General features: G+C 40.3%; 1 protein-coding gene across 3 annotated transcripts in view; it reads right to left on the reverse strand.

Annotated features, from left to right (window-relative positions):
* The window catches only part of PDZRN4 (PDZ domain containing ring finger 4), a 244,902-nt gene that overhangs the window by 86,901 nt on the left and 138,202 nt on the right, over nucleotides 1–19,799 (reverse strand). The gene's annotated exons all lie outside the window — the stretch shown is intronic.

Below are 19,799 nucleotides of genomic sequence, written 5' to 3' on the forward strand. Positions count from 1 at the left end.
CATCAGTGTGACACAGAAAATAGCATATATTTAACACCGTGAGACAGACAGTTTTCACTGGAAATTCTTCTGGTCATCTGTTCTCTCCAATTTTCATGAGCCCACTAACCTTCCTGAATCTTCAATTCGTTTTGCACTAATGGATCAAGAGTTCTCATTAATGGGTAATTAAAACTATTAACATATTCATGGCTTCTCCTGACTTCTAGTAAGCAGAACTTCCTACATTTCAAGTGAAGAAATACGATAGGTCAGAAATAATGAGCTGATTGTGGCATCTATCACGCATCTTTAAAAAGAGGCGTTGAAATAGTAACAGTCAAAAGAAATTTCTCCTTGCATATGAGAATTTCCAACTCAAATTTCCTTAAACCTCACTGCTCATCCCATCCCATGGAAGTGGCTGGACTGATGAGCAAGCCATGGGACTTGCATGGCCAAGATGGTGAAGAATTCTGCTACATCAGAAGAAAAATTTAGATGCATTTCTTCATCTCTCTCATTCTTCACAAGGTTGAACAACCGATAGTAAGGAATAAGTAACTGGTTTACAAAAGCTGCTCCTAGACTTTGATCCTCTGCTGCACCTAGACTTCCCACCTCACCTCTGTGCCTGGGAACATCATGGAACATACCCTCCTAGAAGCTATGCTAAGGCACGTGGAAGACAGGGAGGTGATTTGACACAGCCAGCATGGCTTCACCAATGGCAAGTCCTGCCTGAACAGCTTAGTGGCCTTCTATGATGTAGTGACTACATCAGTGGACAAGGGAAGAGCCACAGATGTCATCTATATGGACTTCTGTAAGGCCTTTGACACTGTCCCCCACAACATCCTTTTTTCTAAATTGGAGGCATATGGATTTGATTGGTGGACTGTTTGGTGAATGAGGAATTGGTTGGATGGTCACATCTAGAGGGTAGTGGTCAATGGCTCAATGTCCAGATGGACATCAGTGACATGTGGTGTCCCTCAGAGGACCAGTGCTGTTGACCAGTATTGGGACTAGTACTGTTCAACACCTGACTTTGATAAGAATTAACTGCCTTTCAGTACTTAAGAGGAACTTATAAGAAAGATGGGGACAGGGCCTGTACCAATAGGATTTTAAACTAAAAGAGGGTAGACTCAAACTAGATATAAGAAAGAAGTTTTTTACAATGAGGGTGGTGAAACACTGGAACAGGTTGCCTGGAGAGGTGGCAGATGCTCCATCCCTGAAAACATTCAAGTTCAGGTTGGATGGAGCTCTGAGCAACCTGATCTAGTAGAAGATGACCCTGCTCACTGCAGAGGACGTGGACTAGGTGATCTTTAAATGTCCCTTCCAACTCAAACTATTCTATGATAGTATCTATTGTTATTATCAAGTTTGCTCCCATTTATGATCTTACCTTATTTTGGGTAGGAGAGAAGTTCTGATGTAGCAGAGAACACACGTGTAATAATAAAAGAAGATAGCCCTTAAGTCATGTCTGTGTTAGCACTGTTATGACATTTTAGTAACTGTCATTTACAAAATTTCTTTCCTTTCTCTCCTTTGTCTTATTCCAATCATGCAAAATTCACCACATGTATAAGGCCATACACAGCTCAGACAATTTTTCATGCTTTTCCTCTAGGACTGATAGACCATTATCAGAAAAAAGGGCCAAATGCCTGCTGGCACCTTCAGTCAGCTGCCAGGAGCTGGAGATGTAACATGCTTCATCTCTACAGGTGGTTGTGGTGTGATAGGACTGGCAGAGCATTTCAGGAAAGCTTGCTCAGGTGTATCTGAAAGATACGACTTTCCACTTTGACATGGTTGGCTCCATCTAACAGGGTTTAAGACTGTAGGGTCTACAGAACACTGCTGAAATTGCATGAAATTCCATTGCAACAAATACCTAACTCTTGATTGTGCCTTTGAAAATCCTGGGGAAAACTCTGAAAGCAAGTCAATCAATGATAAAGTGGGTAGAGGACCACATGGAACTTACTCTATTGAAGACCAACAACATAATTTGCATCGCTATAAAAAAAGACTGAGTAGAACAAAATATTCATCAACCTATACAATATTCATCATGTCTGTAGTATGTCTAGTGGCTTACCTAACACTACCCTCTATGCACAACATCACTGCTGGTGAAACACCTAGAAAAATGAACGCATTGTTTACAGCCCTGATGCACTGAATTAGTGAATGACACAGAAAACATAACCTAGCTGCACAATTCTTACCCTTAAAAGGAGATGCAAATGTATTATAGAGCTGAAAAATCTAAAGGCATACTTACAGAAATGTGAAGTAAGAAGCTGAAGCATTAGATATTCTATTAGCAGAGGGAAAAAATCTTTCAATTGGCCACAAACTCCATAGCACAGAAGATTAAATTTTAGTAGAAAATTATCAAATCAGCAGAAAATAAAATTGATCGTTCCCATGCATACTGCAAAAGCAATATTTTACTGAGAAGACTGAATACCTCAAATACAACATAAAAGCTTGCCATTATGACAGATAGTTCTATTACAAAAGGTACTGAGTGCATAATTAACCACTGCTAATACCTATCTGAATATTTGAAAAGAAGAAAAATTTATTCAAGTGGGATATGAACTATTCATCAAAGCTGCAAAAAATATATAAATGAAATTGCTGCAGTGAAAACATGCACTAGTCAGGCTATGTTTACGATCCCCTGACAGAAGATGTATAAATAGGAAAAATTTACCACTCATTCACTAGGGGCTAATGAAGCAGAACTAAGATCACATGCACACCATCACTCAAGTGCAGGACGTTTGCAAGTTCTCAATTTCATACAGAACTGCCTGTTCAAGTACATACCCTCCTAGAAGCTATGCTAAGGCACGTGGAAGACAGGGAGGTGATTTGACACAGCCAGCATGGCTTCACCAATGGCAAGTCCTGCCTGAACAGCTTAGTGGCCTTCTATGATGTAGTGACTACATCAGTGGACAAGGGAAGAGCCACAGATGTCATCTATATGGACTTCTGTAAGGCCTTTGACACTGTCCCCCACAACATCCTTTTTTCTAAATTGGAGGCATATGGATTTGATTGGTGGACTGTTTGGTGAATGAGGAATTGGTTGGATGGTCACATCTAGAGGGTAGTGGTCAATGGCTCAATGTCCAGATGGACATCAGTGACATGTGGTGTCCCTCAGAGGACCAGTGCTGTTGACCAGTATTGGGACTAGTACTGTTCAACACCTGACTTTGATAAGAATTAACTGCCTTTCAGTACTTAAGAGGAACTTATAAGAAAGATGGGGACAGGGCCTGTACCAATAGGATTTTAAACTAAAAGAGGGTAGACTCAAACTAGATATAAGAAAGAAGTTTTTTACAATGAGGGTGGTGAAACACTGGAACAGGTTGCCTGGAGAGGTGGCAGATGCTCCATCCCTGAAAACATTCAAGTTCAGGTTGGATGGAGCTCTGAGCAACCTGATCTAGTAGAAGATGACCCTGCTCACTGCAGAGGACGTGGACTAGGTGATCTTTAAATGTCCCTTCCAACTCAAACTATTCTATGATAGTATCTATTGTTATTATCAAGTTTGCTCCCATTTATGATCTTACCTTATTTTGGGTAGGAGAGAAGTTCTGATGTAGCAGAGAACACACGTGTAATAATAAAAGAAGATAGCCCTTAAGTCATGTCTGTGTTAGCACTGTTATGACATTTTAGTAACTGTCATTTACAAAATTTCTTTCCTTTCTCTCCTTTGTCTTATTCCAATCATGCAAAATTCACCACATGTATAAGGCCATACACAGCTCAGACAATTTTTCATGCTTTTCCTCTAGGACTGATAGACCATTATCAGAAAAAAGGGCCAAATGCCTGCTGGCACCTTCAGTCAGCTGCCAGGAGCTGGAGATGTAACATGCTTCATCTCTACAGGTGGTTGTGGTGTGATAGGACTGGCAGAGCATTTCAGGAAAGCTTGCTCAGGTGTATCTGAAAGATACGACTTTCCACTTTGACATGGTTGGCTCCATCTAACAGGGTTTAAGACTGTAGGGTCTACAGAACACTGCTGAAATTGCATGAAATTCCATTGCAACAAATACCTAACTCTTGATTGTGCCTTTGAAAATCCTGGGGAAAACTCTGAAAGCAAGTCAATCAATGATAAAGTGGGTAGAGGACCACATGGAACTTACTCTATTGAAGACCAACAACATAATTTGCATCGCTATAAAAAAAGACTGAGTAGAACAAAATATTCATCAACCTATACAATATTCATCATGTCTGTAGTATGTCTAGTGGCTTACCTAACACTACCCTCTATGCACAACATCACTGCTGGTGAAACACCTAGAAAAATGAACGCATTGTTTACAGCCCTGATGCACTGAATTAGTGAATGACACAGAAAACATAACCTAGCTGCACAATTCTTACCCTTAAAAGGAGATGCAAATGTATTATAGAGCTGAAAAATCTAAAGGCATACTTACAGAAATGTGAAGTAAGAAGCTGAAGCATTAGATATTCTATTAGCAGAGGGAAAAAATCTTTCAATTGGCCACAAACTCCATAGCACAGAAGATTAAATTTTAGTAGAAAATTATCAAATCAGCAGAAAATAAAATTGATCGTTCCCATGCATACTGCAAAAGCAATATTTTACTGAGAAGACTGAATACCTCAAATACAACATAAAAGCTTGCCATTATGACAGATAGTTCTATTACAAAAGGTACTGAGTGCATAATTAACCACTGCTAATACCTATCTGAATATTTGAAAAGAAGAAAAATTTATTCAAGTGGGATATGAACTATTCATCAAAGCTGCAAAAAATATATAAATGAAATTGCTGCAGTGAAAACATGCACTAGTCAGGCTATGTTTACGATCCCCTGACAGAAGATGTATAAATAGGAAAAATTTACCACTCATTCACTAGGGGCTAATGAAGCAGAACTAAGATCACATGCACACCATCACTCAAGTGCAGGACGTTTGCAAGTTCTCAATTTCATACAGAACTGCCTGTTCAAGTCACATATTCTGTAACAAAGGTCATTTTTATGTTTCAGGCTAAACAGTAAACTGTAATTGGCTCGGAAGTTTCATTTTTCTTAAGCTGATGTTAATTTAATGAGTATGCTCTCCACATTCCTGGATATAGGTGATGAAGGACTTTGTTTTCTCAGTTTCCCAGTATCAATCAGTTACATACAGCAAGGCATAGAAAGTAATATTTGATTGAAGTTTCCTGCTCTGCAAAATTATTTATACTCTTGGATAAACAGTGATAACTATAAGGTTTGGGTTTTTTTATAACAGTTCACAAAACCAAATAGTATTGATAGCATTTCCATACTATCCAAGCTATTTCAACTACTTAGCTGCAAATGTGGAAACAGCTAAGTTTCATCATTTAAGAAAACGCTTCTTAGAGCTAAAACATTTGTAAAGGATAATCAGAAGTTTATACTCTGTGGGCAGGTGCAAGTAAGGTCTAAATTCTCAAACAACGGCAAGTTTCCAATCTCTGAATGTTCATTTAGAGTAACTCAAGCTGCATTACTTCGTCAGCCAATAGAGGCATATGGACAATATTCCTGAATATACTCTCAGCTCTGAAAGCTGTAACATTTGCCACTCGCAAGTGTAAACATATTTATGAATTTTTAGCATCATCTTATTCTGACGACTTTATTTATCTGCATCACGTATTTTTTAGAAGCTGTTTGTGAATGAAATATAAATTAGCACTCTTCTTACAGAGAGGTTTCAAGTATTTCCCACGATTTACTTCACAGAACTACTAGCAAAAATGCCACCCTGTAATTTTAGTTAGTGGATTATCCCTAATAAACTATTTTCTTCCTAATTTATTTACACAGTCTATAATGCACTTAACAAAGATCTTGTGTGTCAGGTGCTCTGTGAATGCTAAATAGATTAAAAACCACAGGCCTGTTTCTAAGAATAGGAAAACAAATAGTACCTTGTGCTTCCAGCAGCATACTAGGAAAACCACCTCTCTGGAGATGAATTCTGCCTCTCTTCTCCACATGGGCCCAAAGTAGTATCAATCTATAGAAAGCACGACTTCTTTCTGCTGTGAATACAAATCTCCACTTCACTTGAAGTACAGAAGTGTCCTTATGAAAGGTTTAATTCTGCAAATTCTTTTCCATAAGCACACTTCCACAGATGCTTGAAATAACAAAGAGAAAAAATATCTTACAGCACCTGAAACTTTGCCCATGTATCTTTAACTTCATTTTGCCTACAGTTACCCACCTGAAAAGGGACGACCGACACAACATTATTCTACGAATGCAACCATGAGACCAGCTTGCTTACGGATCGCTCTCACATCCCATGAGGAAAGCTATGGGAGAGTTGTGCCGTTACCCCAACTGGTGACATGCCCCGCTCAGCAGAGGACAGGGCGATTCTCTCATCCTTCTGCACAGGCTGAACAAGAACGATTGGTGCTCAATGGAATCAAATCCAGCTGGTGGCTGGTCACTAGTGGTGTGCCTCAGGGCTCAGTGCTAGGACCATTTCTATTTAACGTCTTTATTGATGATCTCGATAAGGACATAGGGTGTATCATCAGCAAGTTTGCAGATGATACCAAGTTAAGCAGGAGTGTTGACTCCCAGGAGGATAGGGAAGCCCTACAGAGGGACCTAGATAGATTGGATCACTGGGCCAATATCAATGGCATGAGTTTCAACAAGGGCAAGTGCCAGGTCCTGCACTTGGGCCACAACAACCCCATGCAGCGCTACAGGCTGGGGGAAGTGTGGCTGGAAAGCTGCCTGGAGGAAAGAGACCTGGGGGTTCTAATTGACAAGCGGCTGAATATGAGCCGGCAGTGTGCCCAGGTGGCCAAGAAAGCCAATGGCATTCTGGCTCGTATCAAGAATAGTGTGACCAGCAGAAGTAGGGAGGTGATTATGCCCCTGTACTCGGCACTGGTGAGGCCACACCTCGAGTATTGTGTCCAGTTTTGGGCACCTCAATACAAGAGAGATATCGAGGTGCTGGAGCGAGTGCAGAGGAGGGCAACGAAACTAGTGAAGGGCCTAGAAGACAAATCATACAAAGAGCGGCTGAAGGAGCTGGGGCTGTTCAGTATGAGGAAGAGGAGGCTGAGGGGAGACCTCATCACTCTCTACAACTACTTGAAAGGACACTGTAGAGAGGTTGGGGCTGGTCTCTTCTCACAGGTAATTAACAATAGAACGAGAGGGAACGGCTTCAAGCTCCAACAGGGTAGGTTTAGATTGAACATTAGGAAGGAATTCTTCACAGAGAGAGTGGTCGGGCATTGGAACAGGCTGCCCAGGGAGGTGGTTGAGTCACCGTCCCTGGCTGTGTTTAAGGGACGTTTAGATGCGGTACTGAGGGATATGGTGTAGGGGAGGACTTTGTAGAGTAGGGTAGATGGTTGGACTCAATGATCCCAAGGGTCTCTTCCAACCTGAATGATTCTATGATTCTATGATGCCAGCACAGGGAGGCAAAGCAAAGCAAAGCTCCCTCGGTGCAATCCTGTATTCATTTCTTTAATAGCAAGGTAAAAAGCATAACCATCCACTAGAAAAAAACAGCCTACCACAGAAACAATATTCATGGTATTTTAACTGCAGACAGTAAAGTTTTGCTCCACATTGCTGTACATATTAGTAATGCCAGTGCAATCTGTATTATTCAAATTACTATCCTTGTGCTGTGGAGTGGAAAGAAAGCTAGTCAATCAGAATTCAATACTTACTAGTATTGAACGCATCCATATCATACACATAAAACCTCTCACTAGAGGAATTAAAAAGGAACTGTGAAAGATCTTTTGGCTGAAATGGTTTGAGGAGACATCTCACAACACTTTGTACACCTTGCACATTCCATTGTGTATGAATTTACAAATATATCTTTTAGAACGGCTTAAATCTTTCATTCTTTCCTGTCTTTTAGCTGGTTCCTGTGGTACAAGCAGCAACACCTATGATACTTCATAATTTTGTTTCACCAATGAACAAAGATTGATATGGTACTCAGAATCAAATGGTACAAAGAATCAAATTAGAAGAAAGAGACAGGAGTAAATATTCTGTCAGTGTTGTACAGTGTTCCTGTGCAATAAAAGGAAATCCAATTTTCTCATCCCTCCTCTTGCATTCAGATTTTCCTCACTACAATAAAAAGCTAAGCATTTCTCAGTGTCTTTCAAATAAAAAACAGGGAAACAACAGCTTTTCTGAAAATCTGTAACCCAAGGCTTGAGAACCTTCCAACTAAAGTCTCCTGAGGTATGGGGAGGTGGGTGGCTGAGACCTATCCCTTCTCAAGACATGCTAGAAATTAACAGCACTATTATTTCAATGATGACCTTTCCGCATAGTGCTAAGAAGTGGTTTGAATTTATTAGTTGGGACCTATTCCCAACAGCTGTTGCAGTCATTGCAATCCAGAAGGGTAAACTGAGATTTCTATTCTACTTCCCACCTTTTTCATATCCCATGAAGACGTATGCATGGAAAAAAATGATCATTAATGGTTGCAAATTTCAAAGCACCAGCTATCAGTTGCACACTTTTGTCCTAAATAAAAGAAAGGGTGCACTCTGCCACCAGTCCCTTTCCCCCAAGTCATTTTAACACAGAGTAAAAGAGCGGCAATATACCCTTGCACATAAAGTTTATGCCCCTGTTTACCCTGGGGTTACTTGGTCAAGTGCCTCTGATGTTAAGGGCGACAATGTGCTCGAATAATCCAGAGCTGTCATGCATAAGCAGGACCTGACTAAAGACGCATTGCATTTTTTGCCTAACTTCCACTCATTTCAGGACTTAATTATCTGTAAGAATGTTCCTTTAAAATAATGAATCCACTCTCAGCTGGAGGTCAAGTAAGCAAGTAAAGAGAGCAGGGAAGCTCATAAAGAAATTACTAAATTAAGGTTCTTAAAGTCTTATTTGCCTATTTTAATCTTAATCAAGCTCCTCTTCAAATTAGAAATGTGAACAATTGTCTTTAAAATATGGATAAATAATAACCCAAGTGAACCACTGCCAACGTGAGAACATCATCCACTTCATAATACACTTTCTTCAGTCTGAGAAAAATCCTGGACAAAGCAACAGGCTTTGATGTCTATCAGAAATCTAAAATAATTATAGGTAATGCTATAGGAAACAATCTTTCAAGACTCAGAGCTCTCTGCAGCATTTCCCAGACCCCAAGCCAAACACACTTTGGGAACTTAAGCCTAAATTGCCAAGACAAAACATTAATTCCAGGGCAAAAATCTAAGAAATCAAAATTCCTGCCACAGAGTTTTACCGAACCAAAACACATTTGAACTTTGTTTGGAAATAAACCATAACGCACACTAGTACCACTAGGGAAGTGAACAGCTGCATTCAAGCACTTGCTGAAGTCTCTGCAAGAATATCAGGGTACCAAAAGGGGACCATTAAGTTGCACTTTTGGGGCCTGCCACTGTCCATGGTAAAAGCCCAAATTTTTAAAAAAATTACAGTCTCATTACTATGCACAAATGGGAAAGAACGGTTGGCTGCTGTATCAAGAAGGTTGTCATATAAGCTGTAAGTAATCAGACATACTGATCACTCGGGAGCCTTCACTTTTGCTTTTCCTCTGTGTTTTGTCTTTGGTTGTCAGTAAATATGACATCTATCCTCTCCATTCAGCTGGCTAATGGCCCTCGTCTAACTGAAACATTGGACTAACACCTTGGGAAACCATCTGTATCCATGAAATAAAGATAAAGCCAATCCTACAAAGGCTCTTGTATTTCTAGTCTCCTACCAATTGCCCTGAAGATCTTAGTGTAATATGACAAAGCACTTACTGCCAAGCAGAACCTTGTGACATCCCACACAAGTGCTCCTCCAGGGCACAGGACCTGTGGCTGAGAAAAGCCCTGTGGGTCCTTCCTCAGAGGAAAGGCCTCAGCTTGTCAAACATACCTTCATCCTTCCCTGAGAGGGTATTTAGGCATGCTAGCAATATCTCATGGGCAAGATTACCAGAGGCAGCTGATACATATAAAAGAGTCGGTATATTCACTTATTGTCACAAAACTGAAGGAGAAAATAGACATAAACTTACTGATCTCAATATAATATCAAAATAACAAAATAAGGGATCTACTGCTAATAAGGATTACTAAAAGCTAAGTAATGGACTTAAAAACAGAAATAGCAGTTCAATTTACTCCAGATAGCAGGAGAGTCTCATTTGCTCTTTCAAAGGCATAATCAGTTGAAGGGCACATTTTTCTTCTCTTTGTTCTTTCCCATCAATTTTAATGGGTGCAGAACATCAGTCACATGAAATGTAATGGGACAAGAAGATGGATGAGTACATTTGAAGCTACTAGTCACAGGACAGAAAACATCCTGACAAAGTGACACTGGCAAAATAGGGTTCAACAATAGAGCCTGGACAATATTTAGTAAGTAAAACTACAGTGCTACATGATTTGGTATTCTCATTGGGCAAAATCCCTCCCTGTCACTATTCATCATGTTCCCACAGGTCAGACTTTCAAAGACATTCCCCCACTGAACATGACCAAATGACATTTTTAATTCAAGGAAATACGTAAATCTGGGGACAAAGAGGTCATTTGGAGATAAATGGGAACAACCTCCTGTATTAGGAACTTAAAACTACTTTATCAGGAAGATTTTAAATGGCTTAGCAAAATACACACATAAGATTTGAAATATATTATGCCCATAGGAGTGAGGAGACTTTATTCTGAACTTATTGACAGCAACAGAACTCCACTACTGATGAATAAGTTGCAAATCCTTCCTATTTTTATTAGTACCTGAAGAAAGAAATACCAATAAATTCATATTCATAATTGCTCCATATTAAAAAGCCTCCAACATGCACAATAAAATAAAATAAAATATGTGAATAAAAAACAACTTGCTCCATTAGTTATCTGAGAAGAGGTTCTGGGGAAGTTGCAAAGAAAATTCCTACCAAAGCTGACCTTTAGTGTACAGCAAAGGAAAAAACAGTCTTCCAAACCATTTCTGGACTTTGAGGAAGTGTGGGACTCCAGAGGTGTTGGGAAATGCAGGCAGATCTACTCTCTACTGCAACAATCCGCTTCGGCTATAACTTTACCAATAATTGCTAAGTGGATCGATCTACCATTTTACGATCCTTATTGTGATCACCATCATCATGATTAGATAATACTATTCTGGTTCCTTCATTATCCATTAGACGAGACGTCTACAGTTAATCTTTAAAGCTTTAAATAATACAGAACTTTATACCAGAAGAGGAAAACAGAAACCAGGACCTCTTCAAATATATCCATGAGAGAAGGAATTAGAGCCAGACCTCCAAGTCCCGCTGCTGCACTAAATAGGCAGTATGTCTCAATACACCACAGTCACCCATTCAGTGACATGTGATGTCTAGAGATAGACAATTCCAAAGCTGAAGTTCAATTAATAATTGGCCTCTTCTTCCATCTTTTTTTGCCATTAAAATTTGTTTTGAGCTGGCGGTTCATATGCCCACAGATACCATGAAGAATCCGAGTACTTCACATTCTAGCCATGAGGAAGGCGAAGGCCTGAATAATGATTATTCCCTGAGCAGCTTTCCCTGAAAATCCATCACAATAATATGCAAAAAGCACATTACGCATACGATCAAACATATTAACTAGGTCAGTCAATTGTTCTGTTATAGCACACGTAACTGAAGGTAATCTTTTTCTGTGATTATTTCAATTGTTCACTCCTCATAAGGATTTAGCGAAGTTCACCCGTTCCCATGCTCCTCTTGGTCCTCAGGACAGGGATCCTGACCCTGCAGTTAATTGTCTTTCTGACATTAGAGAGCAAGTGAACGCCTAATAAGTTTGGGAAACTATCCCAGGAGCCTCACCAGTTTGCTGCACGTGGACACAAAAGCTGCGCTGACATTTGCAAGCAAGATGGCCCCTGAAGACATGTCTGCAGCTGCAGGGAAAGAACCTACAATCCTAGCTAGAAACTGGCCAGGGTCTCATGCATGCCATGACAAGCAGACACAGCCGTGGCTGGCTGCTGTTGGCACTGATGTCTGTGGACAAGCCCTGAAAGTCCAGAGACAAGCACTTTCCTCCTCCTTACGGCCATGCACAAATGCAAACCCCACTTGGGTTGGTCTCAGCGTCACCTCTCGAGCAATGACGCCTACTCTAGACATGCAAAAGAATACCAAACCCAATGTTTAGCTTGTTTCTAAACATTATCTTTCAAGTTCATCCCCATTCCTTTCAAATTTCCTAAGCTGTAAATTAAACCTGACTCATACTTGCAAATTTTGGTCACTGATCATAAGTGAAGCTACTTCTAATGAGAAGTGTTTGCTTCAAAACAGTACGATTCCAGGAGCTAGGAAAAATACCCAAACAACAACCACCCCCAAATACTAAGAGATATGAAACCAAACAGGAAAAATTCTCCAGCTGGATGAGTAAAACAAAACCTAAGTTGTATCTAGACAAATTAAAGACGCTCATAGACTTTTGCAGATTGAGTCTTCTCAGGTTCAACTCTGACATTAACACACATTAAACACAGGAACTCTACATATGACTTGATAGTTTGGAAGATCACTCGTTCCACGGTGCTTATGTTGTTTCAGAGGTCAAACTTCATAGCCAAAATCTCTAGGGAATAAACTGCTACTGTACACAGTCAGCCCACAAAACAAAGGAAAACGAATGTTTGCTTTGCTTCACTTTGCTGATTATCAGGGTTTGCATCTGTTGGTTAAAAAAAACAACCAAGAGCAACCTTCCTCTTGGGGGAAAAGGAATGAATTATTTTTTCCACCTGAGAGAAGAAGGATATGTAGGATTTCCCAACTTCTTTAAAGTAAAACAATAAAAAAGCACCAACAGTGAATGTCATGCAAGTTTGCATCATCCTATTACATAGAAATGGCCAAATAGCCATGCTGTCCTCTGCCCGTCCACACCAATGTTTTAAGCCTAACTACAAAATACAAACGACTGTCAGAGGTGGTTTGCAGTGTGTTATATGAAGACACTGCAATTCCATATCTAGATTCAGTCCATGGCTTAAACATATTTGTATAATTCACTTTCTGAACTTCTGCTTATTATCAAAAAAATGATAGATAACCTGTTAACAGTTACTGATCTAATATTCTCTCTTAATAGACTGATTTTTATTACAATTATTGAGCAAACTAAAACATATTACAAGTTTGCTACACGTAAGACAGCATGTAACTATCTTCACTGTAAAGTGTGTATATACCCACAAAGTAAATGTATAAAGAATAATCTGCATCTAAATTTTTAAATTCTTTCATGCTTTGATATTTTGAGGTGATGTTTGCAAGCTAGGGAGTCCTCTTGCTCTTGGAAAAAAAAGTGATTTAGCTAGCAGTATCATCAAACTAATTTGCATGAACCTAGAAGATTGGAAAACCCTTGTGGCTGAAATTAGCCAGTGGGTTCAAAGTTATGAGATGGAAAAAAAATCAGGTACTATTTTAAAAGGTTATTTCCTTTAAAATAACGGGTCAAATGCACTCTGAAGTTAAACAGCCTTAAAGGAAAAGAACCAAGCATTTTTTAGCTTTTTTTTTTTTATTCTACTTTAAAGAGACCTCACCAAATCCCTAGGGGTAGAAGAACCACTGGTTATCACCAAGCCCTGCCATACATGTCCCCATTAAACTCTTAGCTCTTGAGAGAAAACTGGTGAAACAACCTACTGTTAATTAACTCTTAACATATACTTGGCCAAGTCTCTGGCTCACATTTTAATGCCCCTTCCCTTCAATGAACTACAAAACAAAAATATTGAACTCCCAAAATACGCTTCTTTGGTGGTTATCAGCCTGCAAATGCTCAAGGTAGCAAGATTAGTTTCATCACATCAATGATGTATAAGACTCACATAAAGACACGTTTTGCCTTAGGCCTGAGGATTATACCTATACATCACATCAGGAAGCAAGCCTCAAGAAAGGATAGCTCTTTAAAAAATGTATAAAAATCTGATCATTAGAAAAATCCGTAATCCCCATTGTTAAATTCAAGATGCAAGGAATAGCAAAATGATGGAGAAAATCATTCTATTCAGTACCTCAGTCACTTTTTTTTGTTTGTTTTTCATGGCATTGCATATCCCTGCAGATTACTGATATAATCTCAGCACAGCTTTTTATAGCTGCCTCTGTCGTACCTATCCCCAGAATTCTTATCTCACATACTATTGTCTGCTTTCTTATCTCATGACTCTTTCTTTATCCTTCCTCTTGAGGTATGCGCAGCAACTATATGCCTTTTGCAAGACAGTAAACAAGGGCAGAAAATGAAAGCCTGGCCCCAGTGAAGTCAGTGGCATCACTTCAGAGTTTCCTGGATATTATCAGAAAAAAAAAAAAAAGTGTTTTATCAAAGGCAGTTGGCGTGAGATCCAAAATAACACTTAGGCGCTTAGCATACAACTCATGCGTTCAAAAGAGTGATCCCAAAAAATCCTGCTAACAGGCTTAGGTTTTTAGGAAGTGAGATGATGACTTCCCTACATGCCTAGTTGCATGCATGGGTGTGTTTGCTACAGCCACCATCTGTCTGGGTGGCCAGAGCTGGTTATTTTAACAGCAGATGTGTCCCCAGACCCAAATCCCCATGGCACAATCCTCCAGGACTCCTCAGGGCGCCTTCACACCAAAGCACAGCTCTGTGTTGAGAGCCTAAATGCAGATAAAAGAGGGCCTTTCAGATGTATCTTCTCTTCTAAGCAACTGACATGCGATGTCCCAAAGCACAGAGCTGAGGCATTGGTGTCTGCAGCTCTGGGGACGGCACCAAGCGTTTTCCTGGGCCATGGACCAGCACCCAGGGTGGCATGATGAGCTCCTCCATCAGGAGCAAGAGCTCAGTTGTTAGCAATGTCACAAAACTGGCATCTCTTTTTTGAGTACAACCTGATGAAACATTACAGCAATGGGATGAGTTATTTAGATGTAGGATGCTCTATTATTGGTGTAAAGTAAATAAGCAAGGAAACGGAAGAACCAGGAAAGCTGTGCTGCTAACCACAAAGACCATTTCTTATCTGTAGGAGAAGTCAACTTTTATGAACTCTGTGTTTAAATTCTTTTCAATTCAGCAGAAACTCTCTAAGGGAATTCCAAGCAAGTTTCTAAGACATGGCTAGAAACATATAACAAGCTTTTCTTTATTACATTTTTACCATAAATATATTGTTCCACTAATATGAGACAATGCGGCTTTGGGGCAAACTGCATAGAGCAGAGTTCTGAAATTGTTCAGTTAAACTGAGAGGAAACTCTACTCCTACAAGTTTACTGACTCCTTCAGCACCTCAAAATTTATTTTTGAACTTTTCAAACAGATAAATCAGTATTCATAAGAGCTGTTTAGAAAAAATAAGATCAGTGGGTTCTCAATTGTTTTGTTTAAGAATTTAGAGAGAAGAAAGAAGGACAAGCTAGGAAACGGAGTAAAATGAAACCAGATCTGCTTTTGCTACTGATTTAATTCAACTCAGATAATTCAACTAATTTCCAGACAATTACATTTAGAATTTTCTCCTCTCAGATTCTCCAGAGATGAAAGTGTCCTGCCACAGAATTTCTATTAAAAACAGAAATTAGATATAAATGGACCCCAAAATGAGTTTGTGCTGATGCAGCACAAGATAGTACTTTCCTATTGCTGGTGAAATTCATGAAGAGCATTTGGAGGTGGCACTGATATACAGCAAAGAAAGGTGACACAAAAGCTGCCAGCAGGTATCTCCAGAAAAGAATGAGAGCTAATGGCAAACAGCAAACTGAGGAATTGTCATGTAAATACCTCACAAGGCATTAAGTACCAAGAATGGATACTAGTGGCTGGAGGTTGGTTCAGAAAGAAAATAAGGATCACATCATCTAGTCTATTTAATTCTCTGAATAAAGCCAAACTTCTTCAAGACCAGAGAAGGCAGGTCCCAGTGACAAGCAACACTGCTTGGCCCACAGTCTTCCTTCCTTATTCCAATGCCAGCTAGAAGCAGCATCTGCTGAAGAACACAGACGTGCCTCTGCTGTTTCAATGGGCAGGCTTGATGTCTCTCTTGTGAAAACCTTTGAATTTGAAAGGATGTACCACTAAAACTCAATACTTCAAGTAGCCCAGGGGATATCAAAATGAACATAAAATCAGAACTCTAAACTGGTGAAAATTTGAGCTTTATGCTAATTATGGAAACCAACATGAGAAGCAAACTGCATAATCAGTCTTCAGAGGATTTAAATATGCTGCAAGCAGGCTCCACTAACATCTCAGGTCAAACGTAAAATATAAATGTGCAACCTTCCAGTTTTAATCCCAGCTCCACCACTGACTTTGTGAACCATCCCAGATTGCCTCTGTTTTCCCTTCTAGCTTTTCTCCCCTTCGATTCTAAGCTCACCTGAGCCAGGACTGCTTCTTAACATGTAACTCAAAAAAGAAGTTCACACTGGTCTCTGGTTGACTTCCAAAAGTCTGTGCTGTCTCTCTCCATCCCCTCTTTTTCTTTGGGTTAACTGTACATTTTGAAAGCAAAGCATAAAACACCACCAAACAGAAAATATTTCAAATATCCACAGAATTCTGTGGAAAAAAATTGCATTTCTTTGAGTCTCACACAAGGGTATTGAAGATCACTGCTGATGATGGATCAGATGGTGCCCCAGTTTCATTTCCTCCAATCCTTGCCATATTTCTCTTATCCTTTGCCCTAAAGGGGAATCGTCCTTATCAGACAGCTAACAAATGACTTAAGCTCTCTTCTTTTGCCCAGAAGTGCAAGAGAAAAACAGCTGTGAATGGCAGAGTTCTGCTTCTAATGGACATGAGCACACGTCAGGTCCCACCTTCTCTAAGTGACTTGCTGTAGACTTCCTGGCTGCACTTTCATTAGCTCAATCCTGCTTATGCAGCACACAGGAAATAATGATGAAGTGCCCCATGAAGTAGCCCGCAGGGCCATAAATTTCAAATTGAGACATCTTCTGTTTCTCCACCAGTAGGCATATGGAGAAGAGGGCCTGGTGGGAAGAGGGGGTGCTACACTTGATACCTTCTCATGGTGAAATCAAGACGCAAAGTAGAGCCATCTTCACATCATGAGGACAGGTGAAGAGGCACTCTGAAGCACAAGGGTGCTTCACCAATGCATAGTGGCATCTCAAAAGCTTTCATTCTTAAAACATGAGTCTTTGACTTTTTGTTTTAATCACAGTCTGCACATGCAAGACACAGCTATCAAAATAAAAGTCTCTGTCAAGCAAGCAAATGCTGTTTTTGGAGAGGGCCACTGTGGTCTCTGAACTGCTATCTCAGGGAAAGGCAAAGGAGCCTGGAGGAAGGGGGTGGGGGGAAGCGCGAGGAATTATACATATTCTAAGGATGTCTTCATTTCCCAGCAGCTCTACAACAAAAAGCTCTCCGGTGTTGAATCTGACCTCACTACAAACAGTAGCAGAAAGCACGCCTCACTGTAAGCACTCGCATGGCTTTCCTCTGCAAACACGCTTTCCTTTGTTTACTGTATTTTTTAAGCACACGAGTGCACAGAGTATCAGGTAGCCTAGCCCGGGAAAGGTGAGAGAGGAGTCTAGGATTGCTTCCTTATATGAATATAAATTAATCTATCTCATCCACATATGCTAGTGAGCCACAGCTCATCCTCAGTCAGTTCATGTCCCTGAAAGGCTAACTTGTCCCAAGCTCTCCAGAAATCATGCAGATGAAAGAGCCAAGGCTGTGGTAGAGGAATTACAGGACTGGAGTGTTAAAAAGGGATTTGCAAATCAAGTAGTAATGCCTGCCTTTGCTTAATTTAATTTATCGTATTCTACTGCTGCTCCCACCCATAGCAGCAAGTCAGTATTGTACACAGAAGCAGTTATGGTGTGAGACATTACCTGATCTCTACTGTAGCACCTGGTTAAAAATATGCTCAGTACTGACCTGTATACAGTGAAACAAAGATAGGGATGAGTTTACAGATGAACACGGGATCTGGCAGCGAGCGCACTAAGTCATTTCTCTGCTCCCCTTCTGCACCTTATCAGTGACATTTCCCTAACAGCACGAGATGCAGCACCAGGCTCATTGCATTTCAACTCCCCAAGGAAACTCACTCTGATCCTCCCTGGGATTACACTTTATCTGGCAAGCACCAGGGTAAAAAGTGAAAGCATTAGTTCATTTTGCACCTTGGTTGTTTCACAGCCACAGACACTCCAACTCAACAGCAGAGAAGATAACAGATGAAGGGAAGGATTGCCTTAGAATCTCTTTAAAAACCCTTACCTTTGGGTTTGCTGATCATTTCAATAGCATTTATTACTATGCAACATTACTGCAAGGAATATTTTGAAAAAGCATTTGCTCTAAACCAGGCACAGCCTCTTTTTTCCTTACACACGTGCAAGCCCTTTAAGAAACGTCTAATCCCCTTCACAGCACAACCTGCATTTCTTATTCCCTGGCACAGAATTCCATTTTACACTTTCAGATCAGTCTGGCAATCCAGAGCTGGGGAGGGGGAAAGCAAGGTGAGGGAAACGGGCTGCTATGCTTTTCCCTCTGCTACCGCTGTAAGAAAACATGATGATAGGATTACTACTAACTATTGAACTAAAGGGAAGTGTTCCACCTAGAGACCATCTTCACCAGGCATGGAAACGGGCAGTTTACCTGCAAACGGACACTCTTTTAGGATTGAATATGCCTGCTGGTTCTGTGGTAAAAAATGATGCAGAGGTATTGCCCCCAGTAGTAATTAACAATGTTAATCTTCTTCTTCCTCTCTATGGTGATAAAAAGAGTCATTTTTATATTTAATTAATGCAGAGGATCATTTTGGAAACTGGCTAATGAGGCTCTGATCACATTACCATGAAAATGTGCATTAACACCGCAACTGAGGAGGCTGCTTCATGTGTAGAGAATCCACTTTGTAATTAGCCCACTGTGAAATGAATCACGTCAGGAGGAACTCAGAGGGAACCAGTCGGCAATGGGCACTTAGCTGCTGCTGTGCCAATAGACCACCAACACCGTAAGCTGTTTTTTCTCCTCCGCGCTGCCTGTCAGCAGCAGCACAGTCCCAAACTGCAAGCGTTCAGCCTCCGTCAACGGCAATGTGTCAAAGCCAGGACAAATTAGAGAGAGGGAGAGAACAGATGCTGAAAGGCACTAAACTTTAGTATGCGAGGGTCCACCGTGCCAAGAGGAAAAACCAAACAAAAAGCTGCGAATCAAATACTGATTCAATAGGATCTGAGCAAAAATGATGGGCTATTATGGTAAGTGCTTGTTTCATCTTATCTTATTCTGAAGGAGCTGGGAACACGTTAGCAGCACACTGCTACTCACACTGCTACGATGCTGAAAGAGACACCAAAATATCTAGATGGGATTAAGATCTTTGTCTAGTAGTAAACAGAAATAACACACACAATGAACGAACGAGCAGCACACCTCACTCACAGAAACCCTGTTGTACTCAGTACCTGCTTAAAGGTGACAAGCGCGTTTCAGAATAATTCCAATTTTAATTAATTAATGTCAGAATTTAACATGCTTCTTAGCCAGCACAGACATGCCATAAAAAACTTTGTTCCTTAACTTGGAAATAACCTGAGATCACAGACCTAGCACTTCCAAAGGCAGCAGTGCAACTTATCTGAAATCAGTCTTATTACCA

Source organism: Calidris pugnax, unplaced genomic scaffold, assembly GCF_001431845.1.
Source record: "Calidris pugnax isolate Ruff unplaced genomic scaffold, ASM143184v1 scaffold44, whole genome shotgun sequence".
NCBI lineage: Eukaryota > Metazoa > Chordata > Aves > Charadriiformes > Scolopacidae > Calidris > Calidris pugnax.